General features: G+C 38.0%; 1 long non-coding RNA gene across 1 annotated transcript in view; it reads right to left on the bottom strand.

The window, feature by feature from the left end:
* Window positions 1–1,129: 1,129 nt before the first annotated feature.
* The window catches only part of LOC128115244 (uncharacterized), a 56,765-nt gene continuing 42,513 nt past the window's right edge, over window positions 1,130–15,381 (bottom strand). The window contains exons 4-5 of the long non-coding RNA XR_008220040.1: window positions 13,851–14,018; window positions 1,130–4,440 (exon numbers count right to left, since the gene is read on the bottom strand). This is a non-coding gene — a long non-coding RNA (uncharacterized LOC128115244). The remainder of the gene's footprint in view (window positions 4,441–13,850; window positions 14,019–15,381) is intronic.

The raw sequence follows: 15,381 nt of genomic DNA, 5'->3' as shown, positions 1-15,381 counted from the left end.
CCCCCTCCCATTTAGTACGACCAAATGAAGAGCTCACTTGGATGTCTGCTGTTCCTGTAGAAGCAGAATGCTTCCAAATCATTGGAAAATTATTTCCAATGCCTGGTACTATTGATAGGGGCAAACAAGGACCCAATTTTCACTGGCTGTCTGATGGAAGCAGGCTTCATTCACTCTGTCTCTGTGGAATCATGATGGCCAAGACTGAAAAGGAAGCTTTTCCATAACCTACCACATGATGGCAGCAGTTAGCACTCTAATTCCCTTACCACTGTAGTTTTAGAGGGGTTTAGTGAGGAACTGAGCCTCTATAACAATCCAACAATAACCTTCAGCAAGTATTATGAGGGTGCTTGATTGGCACTCTGCTTCCTCACTATCTCCAGTCTAACAACTGTGCCAAGAGATTTAGTTCTCCATGCAATATAGGTCTAAATAGAGTGATAAGAAGCTTGATTAGTTGACCCTTTGCCACTTCCTCTGACTGTTCTCACTACCTTTGAGTTATCACAATTGAGATACACAGTTGAGAACTGAGCCTCCTCTCTTACAGTATCAATAAGATGGAAAAAATATTTAACATATTATTTTGCTACTTTAGCCCTCAGACTAGGCAGGGAGAATGAGCTTGAAAATCACACATCTTCAATGAAATGATGTTAAGCCTGCACTACAAGTTTCATAGAATACTTGAGTTCAATGGGCAATGATTTCTGCTCTTTCTCTCCAGATTTGTTTCTAATACCTAAACAGCATGCATCCCTGATAGAAAATATTGAGCAAGTTACAATCTCACAACAGTATAGGCAAAATACTAAACGTATAGTGACAACATTCATAAAGTTATGAGCATGGACAACCACCAATGGACAAGACTGAAGAGATACTAGATAATGGAAATGATTGGGGATGCATGGTTTTAATTAAAATAACAATCTTAGAACTCATAAACATATTTGAAATAAATGAAAAATAGATTTCAGTAAAGAAAATACTTGAACAAAATAAAGGGAAACATACAAATAAAAACAGGAACTTAAAATATAAAAATTCAATATATATGGTTAGTAGTCAAATAAAATGATTAGAAAAAGAATCAGTGTATACAAGGACAGATCAATAGAATTTGCATATATTTTCTTTGTTGATCAAAGAAAAAGTGTGAAAAAATAGAATAGTGTCTACATGATTTTAGAGAATATAATAAAAGCAGTAACCTTTATATCTGTATGATCTCAGACAAAAAAGACTGTGGGACTGAAATGGTATCTAAAGAAGTTAGAGCTGAAAATGTCTGTAATTTGGTAGAATTCATAAACATACAGTTAAGTAGTTGAGGGTAGCCACAGTAAGGTAAAAGCCAGTGATCTATGTCAGAATGACAGAATTAAACTTCAGAAAGATGAATAAAAGTACTTTGAAAGCTACCAACACAGAATAATGTATCAGCAATTTTTCTACATGAAACCATGTATGAAGTGAAATAAAAGAAGTGTTAAATTCAAGTTCTGTATACACAGAATCATCCTCCAGGAATAAAATGGAATTTTATGACTAAAGGAACAAACCTTTAAATAAGTTAAGATCCCACAACTGTACCCAAGTTTAACAAAGAAAAACGGAAATTATGCACACACCACACTCACTCCTTACAGAAATAAGCATAGTAGCTTTGTTTGTGGTTGCACTAAACAGAATCTCCCAAACTATATATGCTTCAGTGAGTGACTAAGCAAACTGCACTACATCCATAAACAGCAACAGAAATCAAAGTACAACACTTGCCACAAAACACAGCAGGAAATGACCAAATCATCAATACCCATAACTTTAATACATTTGTAGACATCAAAGGCCATTTGACTAAATCAATGTCTTATGCACTTAGTGGCAGCGGTAAGTGGACTCAAGGCTTTTTCAAAAGAGTGCATGAAGTTGGGAGGAGAAAGGTGGAAGGATAGGGGAAGAGTTGGATGGAGGGAGTGGGGGTGGATTTGACCAATACATGTCTTCATGCATGAAGTTCTCAAACCAAAAAAAGTTAATGTCCAAAATTCACAGACTGAATGATTAAATGTATTTAACATTTTTAAGATCAAGCTTGAAGAAAAATATTAACTGTGAAGTATTAGGTTGAGAAACTGACTATTTTTATAAATAAACAATAAGAATTTTTCTTACATAAATGGCATAATATATTGACTATGGTGGTAGTTATAAAATGTCCCAACTTATGTGAAAAAATTTATAAAATACATAAATGTCTACAAATGCAAATCACCATGCAAATAAGGAAATGTAAAACTGACAAAATATCAATAAGGCTAGTAAGCTATATCATTGTCACTTCTCTGGGGTTTTATTGTGGTATAGGTAAACACTGATACTAGTTAACTATATATATATATAGGGTATTAAGGACAAAATGATTGTTTTCTTCAAAAATCACGTGTTGAGGCCTGCCCTGTCCTGCTCAGCCTGGATGGGTGGAAAACACTCATAGGCATGCCTGATGCCTCAAGGCGCCATTATTATGAGCAACTATATGGTGGAGAAAATGGGAGAGAAAGAGATATTCATGTGTTGTGGAGAGAGGCATAAGTGAAGAAGTGAAGGGGGTGAGGAAGAGGCTGATGTGGGTGGTCTGTGCTACCACCCAGGGATATGGGTATGTTTGGGCCCGAGCTACTGCTTAGGGCCATGTCTGGATCACTGGTCCCGTTGGTGCCAAGGTCTGTGTTGATGTATGTAATTCCTGTTACCATCGAAGGCCATGAGGATGCCATAGTCTGGGCTGCCACCTGGGGTGGTCCCTCCTTTCAATTCCCCTGCTTCCAGTGAGAATACTTGAGCATACAGAAGCCTGACAAAATTACACTGAATAAAGTTAAGAGCTTAAGATTGACAAATGGGACAATTACTATTTCATGCATGATTGTAACCCAGATGGCTCTCAGATAAACACCTTTGTACTTTGGTGACAACTGGAATGTATTTGCCAATGTTGGTGACCAAGGACCACACTGCCACAGAGGCCATGATGATCTAAGTGGCTTGTGCTGCTCTCCAGGGCCACGGTGACATGGGACCAGGTTGATGCTGAGGACCATATCTGGGTCTGTGGTGTTACTACAGCCAAGGTCTGAGTTGATGTCCATGGCCCATGTTGCCACCAAAGTCCACACAGATGCCCAGAGTCTAGGCCATCATTTGCGGCCATGTTGGTGTCTGAGGGTCATGCCATCAGCTGGGGTCATGCAGATCTGGGTGGCCTGTGCTGCCACCTGAGACCATGGTATCATCCAGGCCTGAGCTGCTGGAGGCCATGTCTGGATCCTTGTCCCTACAGAAGTCAGGGCCTGTGTTGCTGTCCATAGCTCCTGTTACCACCAAAGGCCATGTGGATGCCTGGGGAATGGTCCACCACCTGAGGCCATGTTGATGTCTGAGGACCATACTGTCACCAGAGCTATAATGATCTGAGCGGCCTGCACTGCCCCCCAGAACCATGCTAATATCCAGGCCCAAGCTGTGTAGGGGCCCACAGAAGCTCCCTAGTAAGACCTTACTCAGGGTTAGAGAATCTATGCTTGCTTTACCCAGCAGGGCTGCATAATGGGATGATTTGGTCACAGGCATGGTAACCAGGTGTTTTGAAGGGTCTACACTCGGCTGTATGTTGTGCTTTGATCTTGAAAGGGGGGTCTTTTGCCTCACCCCTTGTCATTGTATACAAAGCCCTTTGGAATAAATCTCAAGGCGACTGGGTATTGACCCAGGGCCCTCCCCAAGCTATCCTGTGTCTCTGTCTTTCTTATAGTCTCTTTCTACCTAATACTTCCTCATTCCTCTCCCCTCCTTTCAAGAACCCTTCTACAGGTCGGAGTTGGACTCCAACTGACTCCCACAAAACTTCTGCCAAGGACCATGTCTGTATCCATGGTCCTGCTGCAACTTGGATCTGTGTTGATGTTCATAGCCTGGTATCATTACCACCAGGGACCATGTGAACCATACATGTTGAAATCCGAGGGTCTGACCTTCACTGGCCCTGGAAGATTTGGCCCTGACCCTCACTGGGTGCTATAGTGGGAGAGCTGGCCCCAATGACCCCAGTCCTGGGGGAATGGTCTTACCCCTCACCACATTCACAGGAGAACTGACCCCAATGGCATGGATGCAGGAGAACTGGCTCTGCCCCTTGCCTGAGGCAGGTGGTCCCAGCAGAGGCCCAGAATGACCAACGCAGCTACCACCCAGGCCCACATCCAGTGCTTAGTTGGCTTACCCTAACATTTACCCAATCTATGACCTGCACATGAAATGATTGTTCCTGTGGAACCAGAGATGGAGAATCTTCATGACTCAGGATAACAGCAGGATATCCGTGAGGAGTTTGGGTGAGGGTCCAATATTGATGTTGTACCAGAAGCCTGAGGCCTGAAACAGACCAAAACAACTCATTCCAATGAACAATTGCAAGTAAAGCTGTTTGGACAAAAGATGTACTGTGTGACACACTGAAACTCCCAATGTTACTAAGAAGTGATGGAGAGGAGTGAAAGATGAAGGAGCAAAGTATTTTTTCTTTCTTAATTAATATATTTTTTAAAATTTACCTTTGTGGTGGGGATGCTGTAAGGATGAAGGATGGATATGAAGAATAATGAGTGAGATTGGGGTGCATGATGTGAAATTCCCAAAGAATAAAAAATCATACGATGAAGTTCTTAGTCCCATGGCAATTTATATGAAAAATAGCATCTTTAAGGTTGTTGGATGGAGTTAGAGTCTTTATCCCCCATCAAAAAGATGTCCTTCTGTGAGGCAGAAAGGGGGATTTTGCTAGGAAATTAATCTTTTGGTACCTTAATCTTGAATTTTCACCCTCTAGCTTTGAAAAATAAATGTATAAATTTCTATCGAACTTTGTTATAGCAGCCCAAGCAGACTGAGACACAGGGCCTCTGTATACTTATTTTGCGGACACCTTGTGAATCCACATTTATATTAAACTATAACTGTTTAACTAATAAGTGTCCCCCAAAATACCTGTTCCCTTTATAAAATTATTTGGGTTGTACTTAGTATGTGTTATTTCAAATTTTATTAACAAAATAAAAAATTGGTGATACTATGATAGTATCTATATTACAGTTTTTTGAATGTTTCTCACTCTTACTTAGATTATGAATGACTTGTAGTAATTGAAATAAATTAAGACAGAATATAGCATTTTAAAGAAAGTATGCCTAAAAGAAAGGGAGAGAGGAAAGTAGGACCACGGAAACTTCACAGTTTGTGCTGGTGTTTTACCACTCTGCTTCCCTACTTATTCCAAGAAAACAGCAGGGATGAAATGAAAAGAAGGCTAAACTTACTCTCCACACCATTGGACATCTGACTATTAAAGGATCAGGAAATCCAGGGTTTCCAGTCCAGGAATTTTAACAGAGTTCCTTTTATGGAGTGAAATTTCTCTATGTGTAGTTAGGGTTTATATTGCTGTGAAGAGATACCATGACCACAGCAACTCTTATAAAGGAAAACATTTAATTGGGATGGCTTGGTTACAGTTCAGAGGTTTAATTCATTGTCATCATGGTGGGACATGGTGGCATGCAGGCAGACATGATGCTGGAGAAGTAACTGAGAGTCCTACAACTTGATTCACAGGCAACAAGAAGTGAACTGAGACACTGGGTGTGGCTTCAGCATATATAAATTCTCAAAGTCTGCCTGCACAGTGGCACACTTCCTCTAACAAGGTCACACCTACTCCAACAAAGCCACACCTCCTAATAGTGCCACTCCCTTTGGGAGTCATTATCTTTCAAATCACTACACTACCAAAGTACCTTTTAACTTCTAATTGTTTAAAAATTAAGTTTTGATGACAAACTTTCTGGAAAATGACATTTGAATATTGACCCTTTTCATTTGTTTAGTTATGTCATAAGGAGAAAAGATCACTTTGGAAGAACAAAAGAAAAGTAAACATAGTGAAGCATCAAAATGATGACACACCATGAGTAAATCAGGAAGATCACTTCCTCACATTCCCACCAACACTGAATATGTTACTTTTGTGTTAATGTAACTTGTAATTTTAATACTAACAAGTGAAATCATAATCATTTTTGCATCTATTTGCAAGGTTATTTAGTCAACTATAGTATTTTTCATGTGAATATCTTTTCTATTTGTTTGTATGTTTTCCTATTTTTGTACTTTTTTACTTATAAGTTATTATGTTGTGATTATTTCCAAAGTGTGCTATTTTGTTTTTTCTCATTAAAATTGTTAAAGTTTCATGATGTCATGATAATTAAAACAATCGCTTCTATTTCTGAGTATCCAAAATGCTTAGAAAAGTTCTTATATTCCTTATAATTCTATAGATTTTTGTTTTTACATTTATCACTTCAAAATACCAGAATAATTTCTTTGATTAACCAGCCAAATGGAGGTTGAGTTGTCTTTGTTTTCATTTCTTACTTTATTATATATATGATCCCATCAGCCTTGGGAGTATCCAGGCAGGGATTGGGTTGTCAAAATTCCTGGATCAGTCTACCTAATCATGAAAAGCCACCACCTTTTGTTCATCTCATTGTAGCATATAAATACAATTTAAGGCATTCTGTTCTATTAAAATACTGAGAAACCCAAGGGTTGATTTCTTTCTCAATATTATATTGTACTAGGAAGGTTTTCTCTGGGTGATTCAGTAATCACGTGTTTACTAGAAGTTATGGCCATCATGGGTATACCTGCACAAATTAAAACTGACAATGCTCTAGCATATGTCTCTGGTAAAATGAAACATTTTTTTGCTTATTACAATATAAAGCATATTACAGGTATACCACATAATCCTACAGCCCAAGCAGTCATAGAAAGATCAAATCGAACACTAAAGGATATGCTAAATAAACAAAAAGGGGTAACAACCCCCCCAGAAGTAGATTACATGATGCTTTATTAACTTTGAATTTTCTCAGCGCTAATGAGAAAGGAACAACAGCTGCAGAGAGACATTGGATAGTAGAAAAAACTACAGAATTAAATCAGCCTATATACTTTAAGGATATGCTGACCTCAGAATGGAAACCAGGATATGTGTCACATTGGGGACGAGGTTTTGCTTTTGTTTCTACAGGAGAAGATAAGCTGTGGATACCATCAAAATTGATAAAGGTTAGATTTGAACAAGAGAGACCTCTTAATTAGAAGAGGTGATAGTTCATCAACCAGCATGACCATCCAATTTAAACTAACTTATACCACTAATAAATGCTTTTCATTTAATTAGATATAACTTGCCAAAAGGGAACCTCCCCAAAGTTAGGCTTGGGGAAGAGTTTTTGTTTTTGTTTTCATTCAGGAGAATGAAGGTTGAACAAATGAGACATCTGAAGAAAAAGGACAAATCATCTAGAAAAAAATGTCCCAAGAAAAAGAGTAAATTGGCCTATTGGTATATCATCTATAAAATTTTATAAGTCTTCCTAAATGTTTGTTTCTATTCTTGTCTACAGACACTTAACACAAATGATCTTTATGTAGTCCCAGTTTAATTAAAATTTAAAGCTGGCTTTGGAGTTGGAGAATGGCTCTCTTCTTCTCTAAACTCAATCATGTTTGTTAAAAGGAAAATGCAAAATCTCTGTATGATGTCAGAAGAGCCATCTGATATGGGACAGAAGAAAACAAAAATTAAGGAACTATTCTATTGCCAGTAATTGCTGTGGGATGGTCTGTATGTCAAATGTGTTGCTCTGATTGGTTGGTAAATAAATCACTGATTGGTCAGTGGCCAGGCAGGAAATATAGGCAGGACAAGGAGGAAAATAAAGCTGGGAAGTGGAAGGCTGAGTCAGAGAGACACTGCCAGCCGCCAAGATGGCAAACAGCATGTGAAGATGCCGGTAAGCCACGAGCCACATGGCAAGGTATAGATTAATAGAAATGGATTAATTTAAGCTATAAGAACAGTTAGCAAGAAGCCTGGTACGGCCATACAGTTTGTAAACAATATAAGTCTCTGTGTTTACTTGGTTGGGTCTGAGCGGCTGTGGGACTGGCGGGTGAGAGAGATTTGTCCTGACTGTGGGCCAGGCAGGAAAACTCTAGCTACAAGTAATCTCAATTTTTTGGTTCTATTTTGTTTCTTTAAACTTTCCTTAAGGTATGAATTTTATATAAAAATTTGTAAGATTAATATATATATATTTAACTTTTGTTATGATATTAACAGTCATATAGAGTGCTAACTAACTCTAGAAAAAAGGCTTCATTTAACTGCCTGTACATGTTTTTGTGTTGGAGTCTTTATCAGTTTTCTGCAGGGAATCATGACCAGGCCTAATAGTGAATTTGAAGTCTCCAGAAAGATGATGGGGCCCCACAACAACGATTCCACATGGACAATAATAATACCATTAAGCTGGCAAACATCACCCAAAGATCAGCTTTGGATTACAAACTGCTCAGGACAATTTCGGGATGGCTAGCTGAAATGATCTAGCCTCACAGACTATTCAAACAAGTACTTGAGATAATCCCTGCACTTTTGCATTATGCAGAGACTGGACAACAAATGATACAGCGACCTCTCCCAGAATCTGCCAATTAACCCCAAATTTTTCTTTTTGGGATCCCCTAAAGATGCCTGTGCCCACAAACAGCAGGAAGCAATTTTAACAACATGATGCCCACATTCCCAAGAGGTTGACGGGTGGTTTGTGGTCTTCAATGGGTTTTGGGTTTGGAATAATTGTCAATGTTTAGGATTGTTTGTTACAAGTTGTTATTGGTTTTTTTTGTTTTTTTTTTTTTTGGTTTTTCGAGACAGGGTTTCTCTGTGTAGCTTTGCGCCTTTCCTGGAACTCACTTGGTAGTCCAGGCTGGCCTCGAACTCACAGAGATCCGCCTGGCTCTGCCTCCCGAGTGCTGGGATTAAAGGCGTGCGCCACCACCGCCCGGCCCCAAGTTGTTATTGTTAATGGCCAGGAAAAGGACTTAAAAAGGAGATTAGATTTAAGGTTCTTGTTTGAGAAAAAAAAGGAAGAAAAAGAAAAAAGAGGATAGATAAGAGGGAGATTATTGAATCTATGCTAAAAAAAGATATAAAAATGATAAAAATAAAGGGTAGATTATTGAATCTACTCTGAAAAGAAAAAATAAGGAGATATATATATATATATATATATATATATATGGCAGCTCTTAGTTTTAAGTATTTTACATTGGATTGGATTTTTGTATATTGTATACAAATTATGTATATTGATACAAATTTGAGATTGATTTTGTTAGAAAATCCTGCCCGTATATTATTAATCTTGTTCAAGGTATTGTACCTATACAGTTCATTTAACAATGTAATGCACTTTGCTAATCCTTGAATGTCATTATTATCAACTATTCAACTATTAGGATATAAAGAAATGAAAGTTAGTAGTTAGACATTACAATTGAACTTATAGTCATATTAGGTATGTTTTCAAGGTCAAGCAGAGATATATTTTAGATAGACAGGTTATCTTCAAACCCTTCAGAGACATACAGAATATGTCATTTAAAAAGTTTTAATAACATAGATTTTTTTTCTTATTTTATGACTGAGACATGTCTGCTTCTGGAAGCACCAATCTACTTCAGAGAAGATATATGCATATGGAGTTAGCTTTCATCATGGCAAAAGTTAGCCACTGGGCAAAAAAGTGCCCTCAAATCGACTGCTGATAGTATGCTATCCAAAATGGACAAAAAGGACACAAAACAAAGTAGGACCAATCCTTGACAAGACAAGTGTGGTTGCAGGCATCCTCTGAGGCCAAGATAATATGGCACCATCGCTGAAGTGGCTTTGCAATCCAGAAAAGGTACAGTGCCCCTTTCTTCAAAGGCAACTGAACTGGCAGTGGACCAATGACTTCTGATATGCTGTGGAACAGTAGCTAAAACAGTTATTGAAAGAGTAACTAGGCTGACAGAGTCTAACCTCTCAATGGTAGACTGGCATTTAATAAAGGAGATGAAGCCACCCACAAGCCGAGAAGAATGGGAAGCTGAATTCCAAAAATACCAGCAATTTCACGAATTTAAAATCCTGAATCTTGACAGGACAGTGGTGGAATTCAAGTTTATCTGGTACATGGAATACTCGCACCTAACGTGAGGTCGAGCTGTAGGCCTCGTGTACATCCTACTTCACAAATGAGTCTGTCAGATATGCCAAGCCTGTAGGCCAAAGATGATGCCCCAACGTGCAGAGAAACCTCGGGTGACTGTCCAGGCAGCTGGCTGTTTCTGTCATAACTCATTTTTTGGAAGTCTCTTGCTTACACTTTCTGTTTTCCTAGGTAATATTATTTCCTTCTTGGGTCTCTGAGGGAGTTGAAGATTAGATAGTTGTGGTTACAGTTTTCCTTGTTAAGAAATTCAGAAAAAAAAACTCACTAAGAGGTGTTAAGTGTATATGTTTGAAAGACATCATAAGATAGTTTTCAGTTGGTAATATAAGTTAGGATAGAAAGTGAATTAGGTACATTTTAGATTCACCAAAATAGGATAGATAATGGAATATTTTCTCTGAATTTGTCAAATGCAAATGGACTAGACATTGTTGATGTATTTATTGCTTGTATATATTGTATATAGTTATTGTACTTATTGTATATAGTTTTTCTTATATTAGCCATAACTTTTTTATTTTTTTGTTTTTATTAGACAAAAAACAGGGAAATGTGGTGATATTTTATTTGTACTTTAATAAATAAAGCCTGGATATCAGAGGGAACAGCAAGCCATTTAAAGTAAACAAAGAAGTCAGGCAGTGGTAGCACACACCTAATCCTATCACTTAGCAGCAGGATCTCTGTGTGTTCAAGGCCACACTGGAAATAGAGCCAGATGTGGTGGCAAATGCCTTAATTCCACAGCAAGGCATATAGACATGGGTAGACAGGAAGTAACTCACATTTGGAAGCTGCAGAGTTGGTGAGGTAAGTTTGACTGGTGGCTTTCCCTATTTCCCTGATCTCTTTAAGGCTTTCACCCCTATATTTGGATCCATGTTTTTATTTAATAAGACTATTTAGAAATTTGTCTACATTATATATTTTATAATATATAAAATTACTATTATAATATAAAAATTACTAATATAATATAAAAAATTACTATTTTATATTGTTTTTCCAATATAATGTCATTTCAATTTTAATGGCATATTTTCAATGAGAATGTGAATATATTTACTTATATTTCTGTACTGTATTTCCTTGACTGTTTTCCACTGACATATTTCTCCCATTTATACAGAACTATTTTAATTATTACTGCATAATATTCAGTTCCTATCATGGTGCCTATTCTTTAAAACATATGTATAGAACAAATATCATGTATCTAGTGCACTGCTACATTTTCTGATATAAATAGTAAAAGTGCCCTACTAATCAATTATATTGTAAATGTACAAAATGTTCAGTATTTTACACGTTGTATGCTATGAACAATATAAAACAAAAAAATGCAGATAGTTGTTTTGTACTGAAGGTATACGATAGTTCAAGCAGAGTGTTCTGGGAAGACATTAAGAAATTAACATTTGAATATGATAAAGGAGCAAGCCTTGATTTTATCTGTGGATTGGCACTTCAGATAGATGGAACAATTTTTAGGTCTCTTATTTTTTTTCAGTGTTTGAGTTGTACATGCATAGAATGAAATATGATCATATACATTCCTCAGTCCTCCCTTCCAACTACTGCATATGCCTCTAACACTCCTCCTCCTAACTTCATGTCTTTTTTCTTTTTTGATAACCCATAAGTCCAAATAGTGCTACTCATACAGACATGGATGTGGGGCCATCTGCTGGAGCATGGGAAACCTACAACTGTCATACCCTCAAAGGATTCTCTCCTCTCCAGCTGTTATCAACTGCCAATAACTCCTCAGTAAGGGGGGGAGTCTGTAGATCATCTACCCAGTCTTTATGGGAATTTGGGCCAGCTCGACCTTGTATAGGACTTGTCCAGGTAACCACAGCTATTGTGATTTTATGAGTGCAATAGCCATGTGATGTCATTTCATGTGATAGCCATGTGATAGCATTTCATGGTACCCCTCCTCATCTTGCAACTTTATATTCTTGATACATCCTGTTCGTAATATTCCCTGAGCTTTTGAAGGATTATGATGGAATAAGGGCTTTGTATATGACTCATTTAGAGCTAAGCATTCTGACACTTATCTATTCTCAACACTTTGACCAGTTACACATCTCCACATTGACTGCTGTCCACCGCAAACAAAGAATCTTCTCTGATCAACTTTGAGAGTAGCTCAGATGTATAGGCATAAAAATAAATATTTAGAAGATAATTTGACAACATGAACAGTTAGTAAAATAACAATAGCATGTTCTATTTTAGGGCCTATGACCTCCATACATGAGACACACCAGTATCACAGTACCAGGTTGAAATTTGCTCCTGTGTAACAAGCCTCAACTCTGATCAGATATGGGTCAGTTACTCCATAACTATCATCCTACTGTTGTACCAGTGGGCACATAGAAGCAGCAATTTTCAAAGCTTAGAAGTGGGATATATCTGCCACAATCTAGACATGTAAGTGGCTAATATAGAGTGCACAAGAAGTAGGACTACTTGATATACCAAACCACAGGAAAGATTTGGTATATGCTTTAATTATTTTTGAGTTTTAGAAAGAAACTTATTATAGATTCATGCATAGGTGCTTAAGAGAGAGAAAGTCATGTCATTTGGATTAAACTGGCATGCAAGTCAGCCACATGGTGGACAAGCAGCCATGTGGTAAGGGCAATCCGAAATAAAACAAAGAGTGAAAGAGCCCAAAGTACTAAATAAAGCATACTTGGGCTCTGGTCAGCATATGAAATAATGATAGAAGAGAAGAAAAAGGGAAAGGTACATCTTTCTGAGTTCAGGTTCGGAAATGTAGGCAGACCCAATAGCATGGCAGCTTGCAGGGACTGCAGTAGGGAGTAGAAATTCTGGGAAGGAAAGTGAATTGTCTCCTTAAGGGGATAATTATTCCTCATACTTCTTTAGAAAGCTTATGGTAGACCCATCCTCCTGAAGGGGTGATCCCTTAGCCATGTGACTGACCTGCTCAATTGGATTAACTCTTAACAGAGGAGACAACAACATGTCCCCTCCTAGAGACAGATTCCATTCTTTACTGTAACATTTTGTCTTCTAAAGCAGTAACTAAATCATTCAGGAGAGAGGCCAAAAATAGGGAATAGATAGAGAGAAAGACAGATGTTTATCAAAAGAGATTAAGAGATGTACTGGAGATCCAGTTCCCATTGTCAGATACAGCCCCCAGTATCCTTGGCCAGAGTAGCAACGGCATTTCTTGTGCAATGTTGTATAAATAGTCCCTGCCCTGAGCTGCCTGCCAGCTTTGATTTCCTGGTCTTATCATCCCCCACCCCACCCCCCACTCCTTTTAAAGAGGTAACCCTGTCATCTAGTGAATTCTGAAGACAACAGAGTCTTGCTTCTTTCTGCTAGGAAGAGTCATCGAATGTGGCATTTGGAGTACTCTTCAGTGGGTCTATCTAAGAGACCCCAAAAGTGCATTGATAGTTCCATTTGTACAACTGTCAGGTATAGGGAGGAAAGGAAATCCTTGGTTAGATATGGATAGAGTCATGGAAGAGAAGAGTTCAGGCAAGTGGTATTAGCGTTATAAGCCCTAGTCAGTGAACCAGGAAAAGTCAAGTCAGAGGGAAATTTGTAGCATCCAAATCAAAGCCCATCAAAATCCCTCTACCAACTCACAGGAGCATCTATCCATTGGGCTTCTCCTTGCAAGGATTGTTTTTGTTGTTGTTGTTGTTGTTTATGTAATTATATTTTTGCCTCCAAGTGTTGACTCCAGAGTTATGAATCAAAGATCTGTTTTCAGGCACTTTGATAGCTGTTTGAACAACTAGAATCACATGGCTACTGGAGAAAGAAAGAGAGAAGAGATTTAACCACAATATGAATTCATAACACTAATGGGTCTGACTCTGCTAGCTGTAGGTCCTGTATAGGTACTGCAGTGTTGAAATTGAGCCAAGATTGTGATGTCCCATAACTGGGCAGCATTTTACTTATGTGTACTTATGTGGGGGGGTGGATATGTACATGTGATTAAATTTTCCTAGGGGACTAGAGACCTTATGCTCCTCGAAGCTGGGGTTACAGGAGGTTGTGAGCTGTCAGATATGGGTCTTAGGAACTGAATGTTGGCCCTCTGTAAGAGAAGCACTTTTAGCCACCGAGCCATCTTCCCAATCCCTCTAAATAGCATTTTCATGTCTTATTTAAATTACTCAGACCTTTGTAGCTGATTTAGACTTTCCAGGTTTTATTTTTTTCAATTTTCCATGCTGGAGACATCTAACCATCTTAGGACAAAGACTTATCACATATCAATCTTTCCTTACTAAAATTATCTTCATTCTTATGTCTTCCTAACATTTTTTCTCCTACCCACTGGTTCCATTTCATTACATTTCCTTTCCTAATACCCTGAGACATAGCAATATTAATAAATAAATTTACCACATAATTAGAAGAAAGTTGAATCTAGACTACATACATAGCATATAATATAATAAACATAATACAAGTTCCTAGGCAAAGCACTGAAAACACATGACAGCCAAATTTTTGTGTCCTTTGCATAGTGCAGCAAATGATCTCCCATATTTGTGCTTTTGGTTTTGAGTGAGTGAAAGCAGCAGAGAGAAGCGACAGAAAAATAGCAAAACACTACAAAAATTAATATTTGTATTTCCAGCAGAAATCAACTAAGGAAACCCTGTTAAAACTATGATGCTGAAAAGTTTTTTTTATTTTTAGGCAGTGAGTTCTTTCTGTCCTCTCCATGGATGAACATCCCATTAGCTGCTTTGACTACAAGAAGCTTTATATTATGGGATAAACAATATTAAACTCTGTTGGAAATAGTTTTCTCCTTAGCTGTTCTTAAAGGCACAGTGCCTTGACTCGGGCTATTTCATTGCTCTTACTTTTCCTTCTCAAAAAGTCAGGGGGCCAGCCTGACTCAGGACAGGGGATTTTGGAGGTTACTTTGAGACAAACATGCTTTAATCTGAAATGGTAAGGCCAAATCCCATCTCTAGAGCCAGCTTCTCAGTGACTTCAAACAATACTTGACACTTTACCAATATTTTATGTATACACAAAAGACATCTTCCCTCTGTAAAACTGATCTAAAGCACTTACTCTTCTAACCTGTGTGGATTTGTCCAAAAGAGTCTTCTTATCTCCTTTGTCATACATTGGGAATGGGCATTGA

Source organism: Peromyscus californicus, unplaced genomic scaffold, assembly GCF_007827085.1.
Source record: "Peromyscus californicus insignis strain IS unplaced genomic scaffold, ASM782708v3 Scaffold_10__1_contigs__length_136768540, whole genome shotgun sequence".
NCBI classification, from domain to species: Eukaryota; Metazoa; Chordata; class Mammalia; order Rodentia; family Cricetidae; genus Peromyscus; species Peromyscus californicus.
Note: the sequence above shows the minus strand (reverse complement) of the source record. Positions and strands in the feature narration are given on the sequence as shown.